The sequence below is a fragment of the Nipponia nippon genome, unplaced genomic scaffold (genome assembly GCF_047370975.1).
Source record: "Nipponia nippon isolate SJK-2023a ecotype South Korea unplaced genomic scaffold, ASM4737097v1 scaffold_2, whole genome shotgun sequence".
Taxonomy (NCBI): domain Eukaryota; kingdom Metazoa; phylum Chordata; class Aves; order Pelecaniformes; family Threskiornithidae; genus Nipponia; species Nipponia nippon.
In genome coordinates, this window is record NW_028262336.1 from 84,967,879 (window position 1) to 84,993,077 (window position 25,199).

General features: G+C 39.7%; 1 protein-coding gene across 2 annotated transcripts in view; it reads right to left on the minus strand.

The window, feature by feature from the left end:
* SLAIN1 (SLAIN family member 1) overlaps window positions 1–25,199 on the minus strand; it is a 53,320-nt gene that overhangs the window by 23,135 nt on the left and 4,986 nt on the right. The window lies entirely within an intron of this gene.

Consider the following 25,199-nt stretch of genomic DNA (forward strand, 5'->3'; position numbering starts at 1 on the left):
TTCCTGATTACATAAGCATGACATTTTTTTTTCATTGTTTTTTGAGGATCAACAAAATAATAGAACAGGGCACCTCTTTTTCTACATATTGCTTACAACAAGCTTGCAAGGCATCTGGTCTGCTTATTAACACCACAGATAGCTCACAGTAGGCAAAGAAGCTAAATGCTTATTTAATTTACATTTTCTTAGCTCATCCAGTAAAATATGAATAAAACTGTCCTTTGGTTTGCCTACTTTTTAACATGCATTCGAAAGGTAAAATAAACAATATCCACACACTCTTCAGAAAATAAATAAATAGTAGAGGTAAAGTTGTTTTAAGTAAAAGGAAAAATTTTAAAAATGTAAATTTCAGAGAACCCATGCAGATACAAGCAAAGATTGTACAGGTGATAAACTATTTGTGACAGTATCTATTTTGTCCTGACAGATGTTATGTGCAGTGATACAAGGGAGGGAGCTAGGAACATACCTATACCTAGTCTAGAAATCAATAGCATAACCTCGATGTTTAGCAGGTGTACTTTGCTATGTCAGATGCCACAGACCAGTTTTCAAAACTAGAAGGAACCAAAAGCCCTCAAAAGCTATTTTCCATCACATGGCTAGTTAATAACACACATCTGCCGTGTTATTTGGACCTGTTGATCCACTTGTTTTAAATACAGATATTGAAATAATATTGAAGCCTTCTCTATTTTAAAACCTCGCTGTCAACAAAATGATTTAGCAGGACATAAGAACTTTATTCTTCCTTCTTGTTAACACCAACATGAAGCGGCCGTGGGAACAGCAGGAAGGTTTGTCTCGTTGGCAGGCTGTCAATCTCATCCTTGCAAACTTTTGGAGCAATCGGTTCGTCATCAGTCCAAAAGATGCTATTTCCCCCCTATTCCTTTTGCTTTGTCCCACTCAAAGGTACTCCTGGGTTTGTAAGAAATAACCAGACTTTACTACTCCTCACGCTTGTGCTACTAAGGTTGGAGCAAAGGCAAGCACCTGGTTCCAGCATGGGCACAAAGCAGTCTGCCGGGGAAGGGCAGCACCTGCGAGGCTCAGTCTCTGTGGGAGGGAGCTAAACTACAGAGTAGCAAGACATAAAAATGCAAATTGTGATCTTTGCTGTCCCCCCATCACAGAATTATTGCAATTCCCTCATTTTTCATGATTCTAGTTCCTTCAAGCTTAAAGAAAGCTAAAGGTCTGAGATCTTAACTAGGAGCAGCATCAACTTCTAGGAAATTGCTTGATGCAAAGCAACACGACACAGACTTTCAGGCAGGGCTATTTGTCCTTAACATTCACTGATGTGACCAGTTCAAAAGTCAAGTACACAAGTGTTCCAGGACAAAAAGGAGAGCAAATGCAGATGGACACAACTCTACAAGCTAGTAATTAACACAGATCGCGGGGGATGAGATTAACTCACAAGGAGTTAATAACTGCAAATTGATTTCAGGCATTCACTGACAGAAATGCACGCCATAGAGTAGATCTCAATATCATATCCACGGCTAATGTTTGACACTTCCACTACAAACCATCAGTAAGGAGCAAGGGATGACAGTTCCTTGTGATTTTATTTTTCTGCCTAACACAAGATCCTCTTTTGTAGCAGCTTGATCATTTGCCAGGCCAATTAGCTGCCACTGTGTTCTCACCCCCAGATGTGGTCAACCGTACAGCACAAAAACATCATTCATTACTCTCTACAATAACTGCTGTGAGCTGGCCCACGAAGCACAAAGCAACAGTTATCACGACTATGAAAGCAAGAACCCCCATGAAGAATGTAATTAGTATTTATGGCAAACCAGATCCCAAACTCCTCTTTCAAATAGCATGTGTTCTCAAGGAAAGATGGATGAAGAAGCCTATAAACTCTATCTACACTAATCTCTCTACATACGAAATCTCTAGATGTACCGACCTAAAATATCGCCATGTCTAGAACTTTTGCCACCATGCCTAAAATAAGACTTCACAGTATTTAAGCATCAGCACAGGATTGACACTGTTTAGGCATACAATTAACTCCATTGTTTAGGATCAAATATAGAAAAATGTTTTCATTAGGTTTCAAATGGAAGTATCAAAATACATATTGTGTACTTCTGCAGTATTAACAAAGACAGCAAAATTAGACTTACTGAAGTCTTGCGCTAATGCCAAAACCATAAAAAGGTATGTAGGAAGCAAGTTCTACAGACATCTAGGCAAATACATAAATTAATGTAAAATGTGTAAAATCCTAAAATGACTATCCATTGCACAAATTTGGGATAGTTACTTTGCTCCAAACTGATTCTGAGACTGCCCTGGTTAGCATGGTAAAACACCACTATGGTATGCATGGATTTGCTCTTTGTTATCCGTTCCCAGTAGGCTGTTCCCAGAGAATGAGACAATGTTGTTAAGACCTTTACTTTGTATGTAAAGGTCCAGCTATTAAGCTCTGAATTTTACAATATTTGTAGTTTTCTCTTAAAGGCCCAACTCTGGTTGCCCACAAATGAAATAAGAAACTCAAGTACCTTTAAAAAACAAAGCAAGTTTCTAACCATTGCAGTTGAATAGAAACATGAATAATCCTGCTCTGAGTACCTTATACTGAAGATGCACTGAAGGAAGAAAAAGTACTAGCCATGGAAAGGAAAGCAGGGAGATCTAAACAACCATCAAGAGAAAAGAAGCCAAAAAATCCATTTGATTTACTGATGGCAAAGGGTTAAATGCATTAATAATTTGACTTCTTGAAGCATGAAACCCTAAGTCTTTCACAACAACAAAGGAACTAATATTCTCTAACACAATTAGCACAAATTGTCCCAGTCAAAGCCTACAGTTAGACTGGAAGTGCCCAACTTTTTGGGTATGATTTCCTTGGTTTTGACCAATTCTTAGTAACTAGACTACTGATAACATACTGTGTTACACAATGTATACTCTAGTATTTTAAAAAAGGACTTGTCAAAATGACTACATAATCAAACAAAACCATTCCTATAAAAAATAAAATCAGCAACAAGTGAGCCTGTTCGTAAGTAAAATATTTACTAACACAACTGCAGGTTTTAAAAACTAATTAAGACCTTGCTTTCATAACTTCCCTGGAGACATCAAAATGCTAAAATAGACAAGAATAGTAACTTACATAGAAAAATATGAGCAACTACATAACACAAATATTCACCATACTGATTCCTGTGAATAATTAGCATTTGATAAGAACTGATGGAAAATTTCATATGAAAACCCGAACAAGTAAACATCTACAGAATTGCATGGCTCAAAAGAAACGGAGCACCCTGGAAAAACCAGAGCATGCTGTACCATATCTAAAGCAATTCCTTTACTAAAAGCAACTTTTCATTTAAGCTGCATAAGGTACATGATTTCTAAACATACATAGAAGCATGTTTTTGAAAGCGAGAACAAAATTTGCTATTCAAATCAATGGGAATGTTCATAAGCTGGGGCACGAGGTATAAACAGCATAAATTCTCATTATGTTGTTTTAACTTTGTGGGGTTACACTGATGTAAACACAGACAGTTCAAGTACAGGTCCTGTACTTGATGAATCAGATATACCTAGGACATTATATTAACTAAGGATATCAGGGTTTGGAAGAGACCAAAAGAAGTACATGCACATTTTAAACACCTTCAATTTTCATAACTCCATTATGAAACTCAGTGAACTCAGTTTGACAGAACAGTAACTTACTTTCACCCTAAGCGACACAAATAAAAAATATTTCTTTGCTATAAAGACAGAAAATAAAGTCATAAATAACTGTGTTGTACTACTGACTAACCATACTAATTTATATCTGAGGTGCTATCTAGCTTGTTTATTCACTCCATTAGCTTAAGTTTTACATAGACCTTCAGGCTAGAGTCAAAAATACTTTTTAAGCTCAAGCTAAAAATAAATTAAATTGCACATATGCAGATATTTGAATGAGTACTAATTACACAGCCTGAACAAAAACGCTCTTCTGAGCCAGCAACTGGAGGAATATTTACAGTACTGTCAATCCAGTAGCTGCACGTTTTGAACATGGAGCACCACACGCTCTCCTCAGAGCAGGAAACCCAAACCCCTTCCCTGGTGCGTTCTGCGCATGCACGGTTGCGCAGCAGCCACGCTTAAAAGCAAAGCATCTCTCAGGAGTGAAGTGCACAGTCCTGCATAGGAAACAGGAGTATTTTGGTAATCACTGGAGAAGTTCGAGTGCTAGAAGGGAATTCAAAACCCTCTCCGTAACGTAGATAAGAATATCTGAACCAGCTAAGAGGTATCACCTCAGTGAGGCCTATCTGATATCTCCCTCCCAAAGACAGGTATTTAACCTTCGCTTTCCGTCCCTGTAAAACAGTGATTCAGCGTCTGAAAACTCCTCCTGCAGTTAGATGTACGTCTGGGAACAGACAAGTGGCTAATGTGTTTGAAAAGACAGAGGAAGAGGAGATGAAGGTAGTCCCACTACTCGCTCAACAGTGCCGTTGTTGGGACACTTGCTCAAGAAGCGGGAAATGTGGGCTCCTGCTACTCACCGGCCTGAAGATATTTACTCGGGTCCCTGGAAAACCCAGAGCTCCTGTAAGAACTTGAAGCAGTCTGAGACAGAAGAGAGGTGCTCAATACTCAACTGCAACCGACACTGTGGTGCCACAGCGTAGGAACAGATCTTCAGGCAGCTAAGTTTTGAAAGCAAAGCCCAAGTACTGTCTTTCAAGTACCTCAGTAGCTCCCAAACACACGGACCTTAGAAGGACACACAATCCTTAAGTCTGCTTCACCGGGTGAGGTGTTCAGCTTCTGTGCTCAGAAGAGGACTGTAACATCTTTCAGGGTTTATCTGAACCCAGTGCTTCAAAGCTTTCCTTTGCAATTACAAGTCCTAAAAACTTACTCCTTTGAAAAATTTGCTTTTTTATTAGTTACAAGATTATGAGCTCAGGGCCCAAGACAGCAATGTTTTCAGCTCTAGTAACTGTAAGAGTATTGAGTTGTACCTGTAAAACTGGCAGTCAGTCTGGGGCATGTACATATTCCCATCTTGCTGAATGCTATTGTACAGCAAATGTCTCGACTTTTCAAGCAGCACACTCCTCGTTCCAGTCTCCCACAACCATCAGCCATGGTCATCTCAACAGCTTGTTCCAGCACATACAGTTTCCTAACCACAGCTGTAGCTCCCTCAGCCGCCCAGCTAATGGTAGAAACTTTGCCATCAGCACAGAGCTACACTTCATATGTCTAATGCACATTTTCAGTCACATTGAATCTGTTACTGCCTGAAACCATTTCACTGCAATGCCATATCCAGCTCACAAAATGCTCTTGGGGCTTGTTTGCTGTTTCGGTCCCTTGATTTCTTGGTCAAGAGAGGCAAAGCACCCCCTCTTCCCCAGCTGCAATGATAACAGAGAGAAACCCCCTAAGTGTAGACTACACAAGGGGACTCCTTTCAAGAGTCAGTAAATAGGGGTCTCCAAAATACAATTTAGTGTACATCCTTAGCCTTGAACCTCCATAATTAGACTACAACAACTAATCAAATATATGCCAACATTTTTCTTTGGTTTTGGTTTTCTGCACTAAATCCTATGGCTTCTGAAGCTCTTAACATAGGTCACCTAGCGAGAAACCACACAGCAATGAAATGTCTTCCTTTGGTTGTCTTTTGCAAGAATGTAATTTCTCTACAAAATTCCAAGTTTTCACAGTGTTTTAATAGTCAATATACAGGATTGCCACGTACAGTAAAAAAGAGATTAATACTTGTGCTATTTAAAATAATAAAAAGGAATCAAGCTCAGCTTCAAATGTCTAATGAAAATAACAGCCATTATAGTTTGGATAGAGTGATAGATTAGGAGGAGCTGAGAAAATTAATAAAGATTGCCCACTTTAAGCCTAGGAAAACTGAAAAATAATGTTAGTTTTAAGAGTATGTGAGAACTGGGAGTACCTGAAAAAGTTTGTTTCCCAATTCATTCACATAAACAAAGTCCTTTTGGAAAAATTATATAAAAGGATCTAATACTAGTGTAGAATGAGAAAGCAGTTCAATTGGTATGTATTGGTATACAACTGCTTAAATATATAGAACTGCAACAGCTCACGTACCTCAAGAGCTGCCCCAGCAAAAACAGCATAGACCTCTTTTAAAGGTACAATCAGAAAGCCTGTCTAAATCGGAGTAGTTTCTAGGACTTTCAGCTAGCACAGCAAAGCAATGCAATCAGCAGTGGTGTTTGGCATACTGCAATTGGTGACAAAAATGTAAACCTAAGTAAGATTCAGGAATGACGCACTTTGACACATTCCAGTTGTGCCAATGATTACCTATCAGTGTGAGCAAGGAAGATGTATATATGTTTCAAGACAGATGCACGACTACTCTATTTCAATGTAGTTCAGTGAAAGGCTGACCTGAAAATGGTCTTTGGACACATTCCATACCAGAAAAATGACCACATTGCTTTCCAACCGCAGTGTGCTGAAGGGCAGAAAGGCTCTAACCACCATTCTCTGACTCAACTTTGTCATTAAAATGATTTTATGACATCAAAGTATTCAAAAGACTAGAAAAGAAATGAAACAGAGGTATGAGCTACCTCCTACAAAACTCCTACATGAAAGGATACTGTGCCTTAGCTATGTGCTTTGGAGGGTTGGGTTTTTTGTTGTTTGGTTTGGTTTTTTTTAACTTGCCTTTTGTTGTTTTTAAGGCAAACTTTTTATTGAACAGCTATATAATCAGACAAGCACAGAGGCTTTGTGAAAAATGTAATTGTCTCAGCATTCATTTTCTTCCTGTGTGCACAACTCTCCCTGCATGCAGAGGTTTGAAAGCAAATTTTCCGAGCAGAGGTAATAGCCAAACTTGGCTTCCCAGCATCCCTTTTTTGAGAAACTGAACAAATATTACGCTGAAGTATTAAGCCCTAGGCATGACCTAGCACCCAAGTATCTGTTGCCTCCCCAGCTCCCATACGCAGCAAGTGCCATTTTATGTAAACTGCCAGTCTGATGCATTTTCATTCCATTTGGTGTATTCTTAACCAGAACCCATGAGCATACAAGCCCTCACGTTTCAGCTAGTTTGAAATAAGATATACCTTTCTGAGCAGAAGACTCGTTCTTGTGTATTACTACATAAGGTAACCTGAAACAAAATATATAGCCCCAGATTCTTCTGCCAAACTATCAGCATTTCATTCATTATGGAGAAGGTTTACCCCAGTTAATTTTAGGAGCCTTCAAATAAGGAATTAGGAGCCTTCCAAAACAAGGAATTCTTACCAAAGGGCACTGTGAATGCAAAAATTTACATGGGGAGACTACAGAAATTCACAAAAGAGGAATCCAAAGGTTAATAAATCACATCTAAATCAGTTCACGTCTGGTTCAGTCAGCCTCTGAACTGGAAATACATCTGCGAGGGTGCCGGGACAGGCATGTATTCTATTTCCCCCATATTCTCACTTTCTTCTAGTATCTATTTATGGTGCTTCTGGACACAGGATCCTGTGTCACACGGACGCAATAAAGATGTCCTTATGCATAGACATTGATGGCTGACCTAGTCACCACGGGATGCAATATACTCCAAAGAGAAAGGACAGGGCATGATTCACCTCGCCTCCACTTTAAAAGGATACGAGCTGTGCCTGTTTGTCTGCGCTGCCTACAAGGGCAGCCCAGTGTGACTGACTCCGATACAGATCTCTGCATATATTCAAACGAAATTCACTCTGACAGCACTCATTACAGGGAATAATAAACAGAGCTTAAAAACAGATTTCAGAGACTGCATTCGATTTTCCCTTTTTCTAAGCAATTGAAAAAGACAACTCTCTTGCAGTGCTAGAGCATTGCAGTGCTTGCGTCCATCCTACTGAAACAGCCGTAGATATCCAATTAAAGCTGTTGAACTTCTTTCTTGGCAGCAGTTCCAGTTGAAAGGGGAACCTTTGCTACCTTTGTACAGGCTAATGCTTTACCCCAGGCCTCCCCATGCCACCCTCTCAGCTGTATTGATACACTGCACCAGCAAGTGCAACTGTCCTTGCAAGACTTCATGCTAAATCAGATCAATTATCTGATCTGTATTAAAAATATCTCTTTGTTAATTTATTTTTTTTAAACAAGGAAGAGTTCCTCAATCCCCTTTACCAGGAAGATGGAGCCCAGTTGTACCAGGGCATTTAAGGAAGAGATGGAAAAGCAGAAGGCAGCAGCAGGAATGTGGGGCTGCCGAAGGCAACGTTATCTCCAAAAGAAATGCTTGTCAGAAAACAGCCTCTACCATGTGTCTGAAGGCGGGTGAGATGAACTCAAAGTCTGACACTGATTGTTTGCTTACATATACAGCACAGAGCAAAACAACAGCACTCACATTGTATTTTAACAATCAAAAAAAGGGAACAAAATGGTAACCACCTTACAACATCACTCAATGGGTAAAGTAAGATCTGTCACCATGATGTGCAGACAATGCACGTAAGACCACAGAAACATCTTCATAGAATACCAGGTTGGAAGGGACCTCAAGGATCATCTGGTCCAACCTTTCATGAAAAAACCACAGTCTAGACAAGATGGCCTCTCTTCCTCCAACTCTTGCCGTGCCAGCTGGATAGACCTCCTGCCTCAGCCTGTTCTGGCTGTAAATTATCAGGTCTCTGGTTAAACTCACCCAGCATGTACTAACTGAGATGGGCAAGGAAACCACCGTCTAATTGTCTCAGCTTGTAGATCTGAAGAGGCAGCAATTCCTGTAGGCACAACTGAAGTTAGAACAGGACGTATATCCCTGCCACAGAGAAAGCGGGTCACATTCCCGTGTAAAGGGATGAGAGGAAGATTCAACCACAACAACCTAAGATCATCTTATTCCAAATGTAGTGGATCCACAAGAGACTTGCAGGTTTGTTTATTCCGTACAGTAAAGCAGAGCATCCAAGAGCCCTAAAAAAGCTCTGAGGAGGTTGATGCATCTACCTAGAGAGAGGTAGGACTGTGGCAAGAAACTAACGTCGCTGTCACAATCAGCACAGCTTCACTAGCAGCTAGCTGCACCCAAACTGGAGGGTATAACTAATCTGGTCTCAAATAGTTCAAATAACCTTGCAGAAAGCTTCACACCATACTAATTTATGAGTGGTGGCTTCACTCCTCTAACATGAAACAGGTGTCTTCACACAGACATTGCTATTGCAGTCTACTGCATAGCAAAGCATTAGATTTAAGCAAAGTTATGACACACATACCACTTTAACGCTGTTTGAGCATCGTGATCAGCATGAATCACATTTTATTCACTACTGCTTAACATTGCTGCTAATCCAAAGGGAAAACATTTTGGTTGGCACGATTTGTGACATAGTTTACATTTTCCTTTATAAATCACAGGTCTGTCATTGATTACATGCACTCTAATGTTACTGTTGTGAAAGAGGCATTCATATTCTGCAACGTCACCATAAGCAAAATCAGAAATCTCATGCTCATTGCCTAAGCATTGTGAAACTCATCCCAACCTTATTTTCCTTCTTGAATTCATTACCTTTGGTAACTGCTTTATCTATATTTCAGTTACAGTGTGATACAGCAAAATCCCAGAGACTAGTGTGGAAAGTATATTTTGCAATCACTCAGCGCTGGTTTAAAGGCTCTGTTTGTCTCGATACTCCATAAATAGCAAAACGAACTAAATTTTGAACTGAAAAAATGTCTTTTTGTTTTTTTCTTTAAATGCTGGCTCTCAGGTCTGAAGTGTCTCCCAGGTCTGAGAAATAGCATGACTGGGTCTCAGGACATTTCTTCACTGCCTGCTACTTGCAGAGCCCTGGCAACCTTTGTCTGCCATAAAACCCATACCTTTTCAGTCCAGGGGACATTTGCTCCGCAGACCAGTATGACATATTCTTTCTAGGTCTGAAGGAGTCAAGGGAATGTCTGCAGATAAACAGCAGCAAGGAGTATGTAGCTGCAGGAGTCACCTCCGCAGCCTCCACAATTGAGTACTTGCAGCATCCTCATCAGCGATGCTTGCCCAGGATGCAGCTCTCGCACAGTGAAGCGCTGGTGACCAGCAGTTTGATAGCTACTGTGCTAGATTATTAACACCACAGTTCTGTGGAGCAGAGCATTACCAAAAATAGGAGGAGGACCTAAATCTGTTTTCTCTGACTCAAAACTGCCATACTGTCATCTCTGAGAGGTGCCTTTACTGTAATGGGAGCAACAACATATGATCGTGGAGGGGGAAGGAGGTGAAGTCTTGGCAACCCCACCTGAAATCAGATTTTTGTAGAGTTTGTATTTTACAGTTGTCCCTGTGCAAAGGTTATATACAGCTATAGAGTGCTGGCCAGAATATACACAGTTAATATTTCATATTGCTGTATAAAATGTGTCATTATGTCACTAATTTTCAGGTCTGCTGTAAAGAAACAAAGTTTGAAGTCTAAAGCCAGGCCCATAATCTAATCAAGATATTCAACAAAAATGCTAATTAAACTGCCTTAACCACCAGAGGAGGCAGAAATTCCTTGTGCCCCAGAAGAAGCACTTGCTGTCCCAGTATCAAATCACAAGGATGGGTTGTTCCACTTTGAGATGGAGATTAGTTACCAGAGTTCCTATTTTGAGAGACTCTGCAAACCACCGTACAGAAAGGATCTGGGGAGCTGTAGCTCTACAAACCTTCCTGGGCATGCCCCCTGGACCTTGCTGAACCCTTTAACTCACCACCCTTGCTAGCCAAGATTCTGGATCAATGAAGAGAGAAACCTAGTATCATACATAAGCTTAATAATGCATGTTGGGGTGGGGGGGTTGCTTGTAATATGGGCCCATGATCATCCATCTATGCACTTAAGTAAGCACTTCATCATCCTAAAAAGTATCTGGTGGTAAAGTTGACTTAAGAGAAATCTGGCCTGCCACTTCTTTGGACATGGTTATCTATTATTCAGGAGCAGGCTTTCAAGCTACAAATCCATCTGGTACACATACTCAGTACGTGACTCTTGTTACAGGTCTTCCTCTTCCCCAGCCATGCAGCTCTGTCTTTTGGGGCTACCCTTACACGTGGAGTTTGCCTCAGCATCCAAGGGGAAGGAGAAGCGTTTCATGTTCCCTATTCACAGAGGGGCTTCATCCACCCTTGTACAAGTCACGCAGGTGCAGTGAATTTTTTTTCAGTTGCAGTAAAAGCTGCTAAAGGTAAATTCATTTTTGGACAGTTCTCTGTCAGATTACTGCTTGAACTACTACTGACGATAATAATGCTTTTCCTGGGGATCTCTCTTGCAGTTTAAAGATACCTGATTCCCCAAGCCAGTCTACTTCACACATCCACTCAATTCTTTGAATAAATACCAAGTAAGCCTGTTGATGCAGGGGTATTTTGCCAGTACAGTAGGACCTGTAATGACTCTTACATCACTCAGGAAACTTGTTCTTTGTATCAACACTCTACAAGCATTGCCATGAACTAACGAAGTTATATCAATAAAAGGGAAATTTTCCAGAACAACCATATATATGTACACACACACACACCAGGGACTTCTACCAAAGCAGATCATGGATTCACATCTTTTGCATTCTTGATGAACAAAACTATGCTACATTCAGATCTCCATCACAGACCTGACCTTCCTGACACTTGTACAACAGCAAGAATACCACGTGTAGCTCTGTAATGTGTGTCAGAAGAACCCTGTGGTGTCACAGCAAGCTTTTCAAAGTCTTCCTCAAGCAAAATCTCTGACTATGGGGAATCAAGCTCCAGAGTTTTAGTTTGTACTGATCACTGCCAGCCAAATCAAGAGCATGAACTTACTGTATTTTTAGTTATGTGGGAACCAATAAATACTGAATCTCAGCTTATCATATTTTTAACCTCAAATATAAAGCAGAAGACTCCTCTCAAAGTTATTTGACATTCATCCCAGAAAGCATACAACTAGCAGGCAAAATACCTTAAGGAACTAACATAAGGACAATACACAAACCACAAGAAAGTCAGTTAGAGACTTTAAGTAATTTCAATAGGTTTTGGACCAACATGGTTTTTTTTCCTACTATGTTTCTACTACTGTAACTTTTCTACTACTTCTATCTAGTACATGGGATGTAATTACAAAAGATTATCATAACACCATTTTTTTAATACTATTTGTTTAGTTACCTCCCTTCCTACCATGAGACTGAAGACACTTCACTTGATTCTTGTCTCAGGTTAATTTGACAGTGGTAGAAGACCTCCTTTCAACAGAATTAATTCCAGTTTACCACAGCTTAAGTAAAGGCTGGAAATACATTTTGTTGGATGACTAAAAGTTCTTACAAAAGCTATGGTATAGGAGCCAATCTGAATTTTAGCCACACAAGAGGGGAGAGTTGGAGGAAGAATGTTTTGCAAAATGAAGCACCTCCTCTGTCCTCAACTAATTTTCAAAGTTCAAATTTGACCTCCAGTCCTACTAAACCAACTATGCTCCTCTCTCTCCCTCCCTGTCACTGGAGGAAGACAGATCTCATCCTCTGGAGACATCTCTGTTTTTCAACTAGTCCCTGATTTCAAGCCTGAAGTTTAAGACGGCTTAAAGTAGTATGAACCTTCATCTTGAAAGCACTTATAGCATGTTTAACACAGAAACATATATGGTAGCTAGAGAAGATGTGACCTGGAAGTTGAAATATGAGGAGTATCATGACATTCATTCAAGTTGGATCCAAGTGACGGCTATACCAATGGATATTACCCATCTGGCACTGCACTGCAGTGTGTGGACGTATTGGAGATAGGCTGTTTGGGATGCCTCTGCGTGGTGTAGACAGGTTGTATGCATTGACAGGATCAACTCGTAGGGTCTACTTATGTTTTGATAACACAGCAAGGAGGGCTGAGGTCTTCTGTGTGCCTGTATATGCTCTGTATACAGGCGTACCCTTCAAGGCTACTAAGAACATGAGAAGCTTTTATCTTGTCAGCAAGCTGCTTTCTACATAGCAAAAAAGTACAGGTCTTGTGTATTTTCTTAACTTCAGTCTGAGGAGGCTGCCTGTTTTCAAAACCAGTTAACCTAATAGGGCTTTTTTGCGCAGAAATAAATCTCCCTAATCTCTTGCAACCGTACATTAGACATCTCCAGTTTAATCAGCCAAAACCAGTTTTAAAACCCCAATGACAGCAGTGCATCCACTCTTGGAAATGTTATTTTCATCCCTTAGAGAACAACAGCCTCTTTATGACCTCTTGAGCCTTTGTGTCTTTGTACTGGTAGGTCTAGGATCATCAGTGCCATCGTATTTATCTTCCTGTGCATTCAGTACAGAAGCTGAGTCATCGCAATCACAGCAGTCCCACAGAACTCTGCTGGACAGCCTCCCTTTCTGCAGCTTTGGTCTCAGGAGTTGAATAAAAGACTGGAGGAGATGGTAGTAAAAGTGCCATTCCAGGGGAAAAAAACCAAACCAAAACAAAAACCCCAACACATCAACTAAAACTCTTCCCAAATATGTAACAGTTAGGGCAAACATTCAACCACAGTATAAACAAAAAAAAATTAAAAGCATGTTGAAAGGATTATTTTATGGAATAAACAGATTTTTTTAATATAGATTTCAAGAAGGACTCAGCTGCCATTCACAAAACAGAGGAAGATAAAGCAGTGCCTTCACCCTTGCACTCTAAGTCCATGCTTAGGGGACTCCTCTAGGATGAAGAGCAAGACTACTTACCCCTTCTCTGCTTGACATAAAGAACAGGTATTAGTTCAACTCCCCTTGCAGATGAGAGCTCAGCTACTCACAAGGTGCTATCATGCTCTTCTGCTGAAGGTGTACTATTCCTTTAGTCTATTCACTGGACTAAAGGCAAACCAAAAGACAATCATTATCTAGTGGTTAGTACACTACTTCAGATAAGGTAGCTAGGGTTTTGCTCCAGTTAATGAGAGAACTTCATTTCCATATGGCACACAGCATGTACGACGGTTCTCCTAAGTGTACATGTACTATACTGCTGAACAGATATGCTAACAGTGATTCCAGTCAAAGCTGTAATTTTTTTTCCAGGTGAAGAGGTGGCTGCAGGAAAAATACAGCTAATTACATTTCCTAAATTTAAAATTTCTGGTAGCATACACGATTCTTTTTTCTTTTGTACATTACCATCTGCAACAGAGGTAAGCATAACAGGTAAGGAACCCCTTCTGTAAGTAACAGACTCAGAAGGACAATTTCCCATCCTTCTCTTAACAGTATAGGATAATAATTACATACCAGGTGGAATCCAAATATATGCGTCTGTTGTGATATAACTTTCTTGATCATTTATCATAATGTGATAAGACTAAATAATTCAAACATTAATCCTAAACTGCATTTTTTTCTAACCTTACTGGTTAGTTCTGAATTTCCCCTACCTCCAAGAAACATTACAGCTTCCCCTACATGTATCTACCTGCCATCTTTATTCACAGGTTAAACCTCTGGCAGGAAAGTTTTGCAAGGGCGCTTGTCCATCTACAGTTTCTGACTCTGACACCTTGTTCCAAGATGCCACGTTCCTTTTTCTTTGCACAAGTATACCAGCTGCCTATATTGAATCAGACTGGAAAAGCTAAAAGTTAAGCTCAAATTGAGGTCAAAAGCAGAACTACCCTCCAGGACTCCCATGGCTTTTGGATAAATATAGCAGGTGTCACAGTTATGTGCTTATTATGAGAAAGTGTTAACACTATTACCCAAAGCAGAGCAAAGATACCAAACCCTTCAAAAATAAAAGATACTGTAGAATAGGTTTTTCATATTTCTAAAATGCCAAACTGGGGAAAAAATCATGAAAGTTTAGGATTAAGAAGAGTTCTGATAGAGGTTTAAGTGACTGCCAAGTATAATAAAGAACAGAGTTCTGAACAACAAAGTATTCAAAATACATATCCTCGTGTAGAATTAAGATTCAACACTGACCCAGAGTCACATGAAGAAGCACTAACCAGATAGTTATTTCTCAAAAAATGGGTAAAATGACATATAGATGTTTCATATAGATACCATTACTGTTATGGGGATCAGGGCTTCTGCAATGACAATTTTTACCCTAGAGAGGGTAGTCTCTTCAGACTCCCTAGAGAAAGACTGATTTTTCCTGGCACTGAGTCAGAGAACATTCCTAAATTTAAGCTCCTCTGGGGTGATTTCAGACATCGTGAGAGAGACCCCCTAAGTAAACTTCGCCTTGTGAGTACCTCCCAGAGGTACCTGTACTGCAGCAAGAACTGTACAAGCATTTAACAAAGAGGCAATCCTTGCTCCTCGCAAACAAGTAACGTAGGTATAAGCTGACAGAGAAGAGAGGAGGGTAACGCTATCAACGAAGAGTACAGTACAGCAGGGAAAGCATAAGAACGGCACTAAAAACAACCGTCAAAGCACAGAAGTTGCAGAAGCACCACCATCAATACAGCTGCTGCTGCAACATCCTTTTGCCGAAGTCTTGCTTTTCAGGGTAAAAGGCACTCTACAGTATCTTCTAAGCATTTCCATGACCAAAACCAGTCATGGCCACAGTGAGCAGAAATGGGCTTGGACAACAAAGTTTGAGATGTTTCTGCAAGCTGCTCCTTAAAAACCATTTGTTGCTTCCAAGTAATTATCTCAGATTTATCAGCAGCCACATAGGCCAAAAATAACAAAATCTTTTTTGGACTAAGACCAACACAACAAGAACATATGTGCCTACTTACAAACTGAAATTTATTTTTTATTTATAAATAAAGATTCATTTGTGATGACACTGAAGTATTTCACAGCCAGTGTTTCAAAAGACATTAAGAAACAACCATGAGGCACTCTTAACGTTGGCTATAGGACTGCAACACATGAAGCAGAAATGACAAAAAAGAAAACTGGTGACACCATGGAGGAACAGGCTGAAGCAATGATTCCCTCCATTTTATCCTATTTCATGCTGGCCTACAAATTGCTCTCTTCTCTGCCTTTCCTGTGGGTTGGGAAGGAGGAACAAAGAACACTGAGAAAGTTTGCTAGTGTTTCACAGAGCTGCCTGAGGGACGTGGTGGACTTCTAGGAAGAAAGGACCTTAAGGTGTTAGGATGCTGAGCCCAGTCCTCTGTATTTGCAGGCAACAACACAACGGATGACTAAGTTGCTATCACCCACACACTACAGGTCACAAAATCCTTCCCTGCACCCATAACAGACTTAAGACATGTTATGAAGAAAAAAATTGCCTGAAGCCAAAAATCACAAAAACATCAAGTGCCGAATAACTCTAAAATTTAAAAAAAAAGCTACCAGTCAGATGCAAATTCTTAAGACTTAATACTCAATCCTATTCTTTTACTAAGGCTATACTGTGGTGGTACTTTGAGCCCAATGAAATTGGAATTACATTATATGAGCCACTCCAGAAGGATAAAACAAATGACAGCCCCTAGCCCTAACAACTTACTTTCATTTCTGACACAAATCTTTACATGGCTTTCAAGTGACTTTAAAAGAAGTGGCAAGCAGTTAATGCTACTTAAAGTCCATTCACGTGCTAAAAATACGCAAGTGCTAGCGATCTTGCATGACTTATTTTCTTGTGTGCCGATAACTTTTCAATGACATGATAGCATCAATATAAAGCGCATGCTGAGTTTCTTTGTATGTAAAAAGCAATTCTAAACAGAAGACAAAATAACGAATACATACTGCTGTATGATGCATGAAAAACCTTGAGAGCTGTATGCCAACATGCTAATAATTTAAAAGCTTTAGCCTGAAGCTACATCCAGAATTAATTAGAAAAGAACTACAAATTTTCCTTCCAAAACTCTTAGAGAACTTCCATCAAATTAACAGGTTATATATTAAAGTCATGTGCAATGTTAATACATGTATTGTTGAAGAGATTAATTTCATTACCGATAAAACAATGTTTATTAAAAAAAAAATTTAACACACTTAGACATATATCTCTAAGGAGAAAAAGAAATCAGCCTTCTCTCATAGGATTGTTTCAGGCATTCATTGCTATACCACAGACCTTTCCTCTGAGCGTCTACAACGTCCAGTAAGTTTTGCATCTAAGCTCTGATTACAGTCAATGAAGAGGTGAAGGTAACTGGACGCAACATGAGGAACTACAGGACCGGACACAAGATGTTGTTCAATGTAACAAGGAACAGGCTATGAAGCTGCCAAAAGCGACCAGCAGCACCGTAAGGGACGGCCGGGTCTCACAGGGAGTTGAGGGGGTTTCCATGAGAAACAGCTGAACATCACAGGCAGCTAAAGGGGAGCATCAGGGACCTTTGGGGGCAGAGTCTTGCAAGGTCAGCGGACTTAGGTAACAGCACCAGAAATACCAAATCTGGGTACAGATGTAGCAAAACTGGGAACAATGGGCAAAAGGAATTAGGGACAGGTTGCTTATTCAGGAGGTGACAAAGAAAGGAGGGAATCACAATGAATGAGTAAGGAATATGCATGGGAAATGAAGAGAAGGGGGATGAGAGGTACTGGCCATGTGGAAACTAGCTGCTGGTCAGCCCACTGGTCTGAGCCAGCCCTGCACCTGATCAGTCTCTTTCTACTTCATATTGAACTTCTATTTCTCTGTGCCAAGGGTGTCATCTGTGCCATGTGTATGAGAGATTCCAGCAAACTTCAAACGGCGCTAGCCAGTGAGCAGGACTTGAGGTCTGGGAACCTGCTATCAAGCAACTACAGGTCTACAGGCTTGACACTGGAGGGACTTTTGGTCTAGAACAGCGAACTTATGAGTATGCAGGTGAGATGCCAGCAAACATCAAGTCAGACTGGCCAGTGGATAGGACTGGAGGTTTGGGGGCTGGATACTGCAGGGACAACAGGTCTAGGGGTCAGCTACCAGAGAGTGGGGGTCTGTGGTCTGACACCTGAGGGACCATAGGTCTGGGCAGGTCCCTGGGGTGTGCATGTACGAGTGTGGTGTGAGATCTACCAGCAAGGCTCACCCGTACAACTGGCTGGACCTGGGAACAGGGAAGTGCAGCAGCCTCACAGCTAGTGGACCGGAGAGGAGGAGTCTCCTGGGTCTGAGACTCCAACAACTTCAGCTCTGGAGGAATGGATCGGTACACTCCCTTGCGTCTTGAAGTCCACCCGATTTGGCCACTCTAAACACACCTCATATGTTTAGACAGCTTCATTTAAATACCTAGAGTCTGGAGCAGAGCCCACTCTTCAGCATAACACAGGAGGAACACGATTCAGTTGTCTAAAAGCAGAACACAATGACATTTGAGGTGCTCCAGCTGATTCAGATGAGTGAGGTTGTTGCGCAGCTCCTGTATCACACCCATCTGGATAGGTCAAAGACCCAAGAGCGTGTCAAATTACACTTTGCACCTTTGTTAAGATAAATGAATCATAGCCAAAGTGACTGTGCTATTAAATTAGGTATAGCAGACACATGCCTAAAATTAGGTGGAATAAATCTGGGCCACATCATGTTCTATGAATTCACATAATAAATGCCAGAGACCCAAGGACAAGGTACTTAGATACAAGAGAAACAGCTCCATGTCTGGCTCTGTTTAACTGAGACACCAAAAATCTTTCCAGGGGAGATTCAATCACCCAGATTTTCCTCGGTGATTCAGAGGCAACACAAAGCAATACCCCATGTATCTCAGTTAAGACCAGGAGAGACATACTATAGCATTTACACCAACTACTTCACCAGCGTATTGCCTCTGGCACACAATTGTTGTGCCTAACTATCACAGAAAGATTCAGATCAGAAACTAGTATGTGAAAACACACACAAAAACCCCAAGTGTCCTGTTTGTCCCCATTCTGCAGAATGATTATGAGCAAGGTCTGAAGTGCCACGACTGAAGAAATAGGAGACAACGAGAAACCACCTCCGAATGAAAGGCATCAGGGCTATTCTTGCAAAATGCAGAGGGTATTCAAGACTTGTTAAAAGTACAAAGGAATATTGTCATCTAATTCCATCTAACGTTAAGTACTACCCAAGGAATTTTTTTCTAATTCGTGGAGAGAAATTAGTATCTCCAGACTCAGTTCAGACAGTTGCTTAAGAATGGAGTAAGACAGGTAAGAATTGCCCTTTGGCTTCTTCAGAGTCAATGGACAACTAGTTTTATCCAGGTATTAGATTAATCATAACTTCTAGTACCAACAATTACGAGGCCTCTCTAGTTACTAATGCTTACCCTACTTAGTCAGAAACAATCTCTCCTCCAGTAGCTGCGGGCAAAACTAAGCGAGGAGAGAAATTAACTGATATTCTCTCATATGCAGCAGAGGATACAACTCATCAACTCCTATAGTGGAATTTATCTGACTACATGAGGACATCTTCATCAAAGTTAGCCACATCTACCTCTATGTGTAACCATTTTAGAAATGCGCACTTCCAAGCACAAGTCATCTCATCCTGAATTAATATAGCACAGGCAGCAAGATCAATATTGGTACTACATAATGAAGACAAATTAATGCAAAAGAAGCTGGCTTTATTTCCAAAGGTGGGGAAACTTATTTTTTCCAAGTCAGAATGCAGCAGGGGGACACACAAGGTTGAGTACGTTCAGCCATCAGCTGTACTTCCATGCTCCTGCTTTCAAGAAAAAGCTATCGCAAAACCATACAGATTTCTCTGGTGTTACGAGGCGGGTACAATCTCAGCTCAGCAAGACGGGTACAATCAGTTTTCAAGTACTTTACATTGTAGAAGTGGTAATGGTGGTCCAAATTCCACTTTTGTGTCTTGGTTTACATGACTTTTTAATTGGCGTAAAACAATAAATAAACTAAATAAAACAACAAAATAAATAAATAATGCCTAAGCTATCAGTTCAATGTCACTTTAAAACCAATTGTTACCTCGTATCAGTTTTGTGTAACACGTCATAGCCAAATACTTCAATCATAAAATAAAATATTCAAGAATGTGTTGAAGTCTATTTTGTGATTTATTTTCTTATGATTATTTAAAATTAGTAGAAATGCAATCTTTAAACTGCTGCAAATGCTTTTCAAAACAAGAATTACCTAGGCTTCAGCTTTTTTTTTTTCTGAGAAAAGCAATTTTTAGTCTTGCAGGCAGACTTACACTACTTTTCTCCCTCAGTCTTCTCAGAATTGTGAAGCTTTTAAGTAAGCATTCAATTACAGTGTTTGATCAAGCCACATTCAAAGACTTTAAGAATGGCTCAGTGACACCATCCCCCAAGTTAATATTCCACAAGAAAACACTTTCTGTAATTACAAATTTTACCAATATATCCCATTGTAGAAGTAAAATTAAGAAAAATCATGTTTTAGGGGAGGTTCATGAAAGGAAATTATAGAACTATAGGTCCATATATAAAATCATATAATTGGAAATTTGATTTTTATAAACTCCCATGTCTCTATCATTTGTACTAAATTATCCTCTGTCTTGCAACATAAAAAAGATCAAGCAAATCTGTCAATGCCTGTGCCTCACAAGTATTCAGATTTGAGCTTACTGACTACATTTCATTATCAGGTAGAGTCAAAAGAGTTTTATTTTATTACAAAATCTTTTGCACGATCCCTAGGTAAAAGCAAATTACTGGTGTAAATGTTGTATTTCCACAAAATATGAACAGAGATATGCTGGATGTGAAACCCTTGGTAAAGCAAGCGCAGATTATCAACTTCTAATATATTAAACTGTGAGGTCAGCTGCCCAGGAGAAAGTGTATGGCATATTTACAGGACTGTGGACTATATCCCAGAAGTAACCAACAAAAAGATACTAAGGGGTCATGGCATAAAACTGTCTGAACAAAAGCTTCCCAAAAGATGCAATGCTATAAAGACAAGAGCTAAGGTGCTCCCTGAAAGTGAAAATAGAGAAATAAACAATATTTTTAGTAAAGAAGCAGTGCTACCTCTATATACCACATGGGGGAGGCTCATCTACATTCTGAAATGTTATTCCCAGCTCTCTTCTGCAGACATCAAAAATAGGCAATGAAAGAAAGTCAGCATGTAAGACAAAAGCTGTAACAATAATTTGGGGACTAGCAAGCAAAGAGCAAGACACACAGACTATCACAAGCAAAAATGAAATGACAGCTTCCAAGAACAGCCCAGTTTTGAAAAATATCCTTTTTTCATAGAAAAAACATCTTCAGAGGACAAGCTTTCAAGTGCCCCCAGGTCCATTAATAAAACCTAGGCTTCTTTTTAATTTCTATCCAGGAAAGTAGTTGTGTACTTTGGAAACAAAACCAATTGATTAGTACTCTGCTGGATAACACTAATTGTGCCCGTATTTTTAGCCTAACCGCCAGCGTTGACACTACTACTATTTCTTTTAGACATATGCTGCATTACAGACTTTGAGCCTATATTATTCTTATTTTAAATAAGCCTACTGAAATCCTCACATAAAATTTGGCAGTGTTTCTAGCTGTTTAACCACTCATGATAATCCCAGCTCAGCAGCTACCGTGGATTAATAGAACACTTACATTCTAAAATGGGATGGGTATCTTCTCAACTGAGGTAAGATCCAACACCACCTCTCTACCAACCTTTACACAGACTTCAGAACTCAACATCTTCTTGTATGTGTCATGACAACCAGAAATCAATTCTAAGAAAATATTTAATTATGATCTGTACAAATATGAAATGAAATTCTTAAATAGTATGCATATTATAACTTAATAAAAAATAGAAGTCATATCTAAGAGCCATATTAAAAAGGCAAGGGATCTCTGTACAATGAATAAAAAGTGAAGCATCTAATCTTCTATGCATTTGTTGCCATAAGGGTTTTCAACCAAACACTTCTATCCTGAAGTGTACTTGCAGAGTAGAAACGTTCCCGTGCTAGAGAGAAATTTTCTGTTTGAAATGCAAGAACACGCTTCTAAGGAGAATACCAAAACTGAGTTTTTCTCAGTTGAAATATACAAATCATCCTCAGCCACTGTGTTAGAAAATCCAGTGATATCAGCATTTGCAAAACTTCTAAGAGCTGCTTGGAATTATGTAGCTGTTAGAACAGGTTACGTCAAATAAATGAAATCTAATAGGAAATAACTCCTGTGCATGCATATATGCGCTGTGAGCACTAAGCCTGTGCTGCAGCAGAAGACTGCTATGCACCCTGTCCTCCAAGGTGTCACATTCCCTGCAAGATGCTCAGACGCTGACTGGAGTTACTGTTGCTCATCACCTTTTATTATCAGAAACATATACAGAAAGAAACCTAATCAGTCGTGCCACTTCTTTCATTCCTTCTAGAGCTTTAGCTGTGTTATTATTTATGATGGAAACAACAATCATCTACAAGCTTCAGCACGTTATCATTTGCTACCCCAAAAGCATTTTACATAAAACTTTAATCTCCATACACATGAAAAATAAGGATGAGAAAGCTGTATTAAATCATATTAATCCAGTCCTGAGTGTTAGAACATACATCTCTGATGCATCACTGGACAGCAAATAAACTTAAACCTATTTTAGAATAATAATAAAAATATCCCACCCTGCACTGGGTGCAGCACTGGATCCAGCTCAAGCATACAAAATAAACGCTTTTGTGCATTTACTGTATTTTGTTTGCTTTTACTGTTAACAGACTACAGCGTAAAAGTTCCCTGTGACAGCAATTCTTAGCTGATTAAAGGTATTTTATATTGTAAAGACTCCAAACTAAATGACTTCACTATGAACCCTTGGGAAGGAAAAGCAAATTAGGAGAATGGGACAGAACCCGGCCTCTTTCTGTGTAAGCAATAAGTTTCACATCCAGGTTAACACCTTTTGCCTGTGGCCCTACCAGCTGTAAGAATTTTTTTTCCCCCACAGGTAAAAAGAATATAGTAGCATCAAATTAAATCTCCCCCACGTTTTTCTTCTGAATACATTATATGTTTGGACATCAAACTTAACTGACATGTGACATAGGGATGTAGCGCAATAAAAGCTAAAATTTCACTGATGAGATTCTTGGGTTTTGTGAAATCATAAGCAACTGGAGAGAAACTACAATGGATCTGTTTCACAACATACCTTATCACCCACAGGTGACATAACAGCATTCATCCTGAAGCACATTACTCATTAAGAAACGAGGCAGAGTTTAACCTTAAGACTGTAAATTACTGCAGCCAATTGCAAAACCTACAGACTTCTGTTGCCTACTCTTTTTAAGCATCTGAAGCAGCATTTCAGAGTAAGAACTCATCTAAGCCAAACTCTGAATCTAGCCAATACTTCATATTCTCCAAGAAAGAGGAGTTTTCTGTCTGGAAGGCTGAATTGGATGAGAATTGGTCTCTCACAAGACCCCTAGCCTTCTTATGAGCTATCCTAATGCTGGGATATTTCAGACAGCAAATGAATACTTTTATAAAAATAAGAACATAATGCAATAAGAAAAATTACATGAGCGGGAATAAATAAGCACAGATTTAAAAATCATAGAAGAGAGCAGGAATTAGTTAAAAGCCAGAAAACCAGCCTGACAAAATTTTACTTCTTTTGGCTCACAGCTCTTCACTCTGTGTGCCTTCATTTAGATATGCTGACTTTGCAGACAAAAATCAATTTTTACTGCTTTTTATTTCTATGCGTCCTATAGTACCTAATGAGCTATGACAATCTAAACTGGATTAATTTTTGGCTAATGCACCATAGACAAAATTACTAAGCGAATTCTACCTATAAGCCATTTCAGAAATCACAAATTGGTACATTATAAATGTTTTTTGACTACACGTTTAATAATTCTCAAGTACATTGGTGTTGCCATTGACTTACTGCCGAACAGAAAAGGCACAACTAGATTTCAAAATCCCTCTAAAATGCTCTTTCAAGGAATATGGCTAAAGGGTGAAAATGCTGTTCAACTTACAAGTACAAAGTTTGAAACTTTAGTACCAGAAAAGAAGAATGCCATTCTTAGTGAGTCACTTCTAAAATTAAGATAAAATTACGTATACATATTTATACACATATACTTACCGACAGAATGGACTGCAAAACAAAATGCAGGAAAGTCAGATTACAGAAAGTTTGTTGTACTTTAACAGAATTATTAGATTCTTAAAACAATCTCACACCTGGTTTCAAAACTGAAGAAGAAATAAATACTGTGAAACCAACTGCTACAAAGTTAGGGTAAGAAATCCGACATTTGCTTATTATTTGTAAAGGTAGAGGTGATAAAAAGAAAATCTTTAGAAATACGAGAGTTTATCAAGTCTAACCGAATTATTAATTAAAACAATTTTAGCATAGAATTGCTGCAGTAGAAACGTAAGTCCATGCTGTCCTTGAACATACAGCTCTCCCATAATGGGTTTTATACGTGGCATATAATTTCTCAGAAACTTTCTACAGAGCCCAGGAAATGCATGAACCCATCACCATGAGTAGAACATATGGATCAAAGCAACTCATTGTCAACATAACTCTGCGTGACAGATGTCACTTGCTGTGACTTTCTGCACAGAGAGAGACTGAACTGATAACCACAGAGTGATTTAAATTTGAAACAATAAATTTGCCTTTCTAATGTCTTTATTAAATTTAAATATACCTTGTAAGGGAAAAATAGGGCATGCATTCCTCTGGCTTGTTTCTACATTCCCATTATGGACCTGATTCAGTTGCCCATACCTAGGTGCGCTGGCCCATCTGAGAGGCCCTTGGGAGGCCAAGATACCATCAAAGGCATGGCAGAGAGGGCAGAGGACCTATGGAAGGTCTGTATCCGCCTCGAGTGGATGCTAGAGGTCAGCCAGGGTAACTGAGGACATCTCAGCACTATGTGGGCCAACCTCAATGCAGCCCCTACACTGGGATTCAGGGCCAGACTGGGACACCCTACATCACACAGACGTACCTTCAGGTGATCAGATGGGAGCTGAATGCTGAACACCCATTACTGTCAGTGGACTCGAGAGAGCTATTGACTTCATCCTAAGGCCAACACCTACACCTCCTCACCTGAGCAGCTCCCCCGATTCCTTTGACTCTATGGACAAAACTCCCATTGACTGCCAAGCAGAGACCCAGCTCACACTACAGACACCTAAACTCAGGTGTCCAAATCATGAGCCAAATTCCACCCTAAAGCCAGG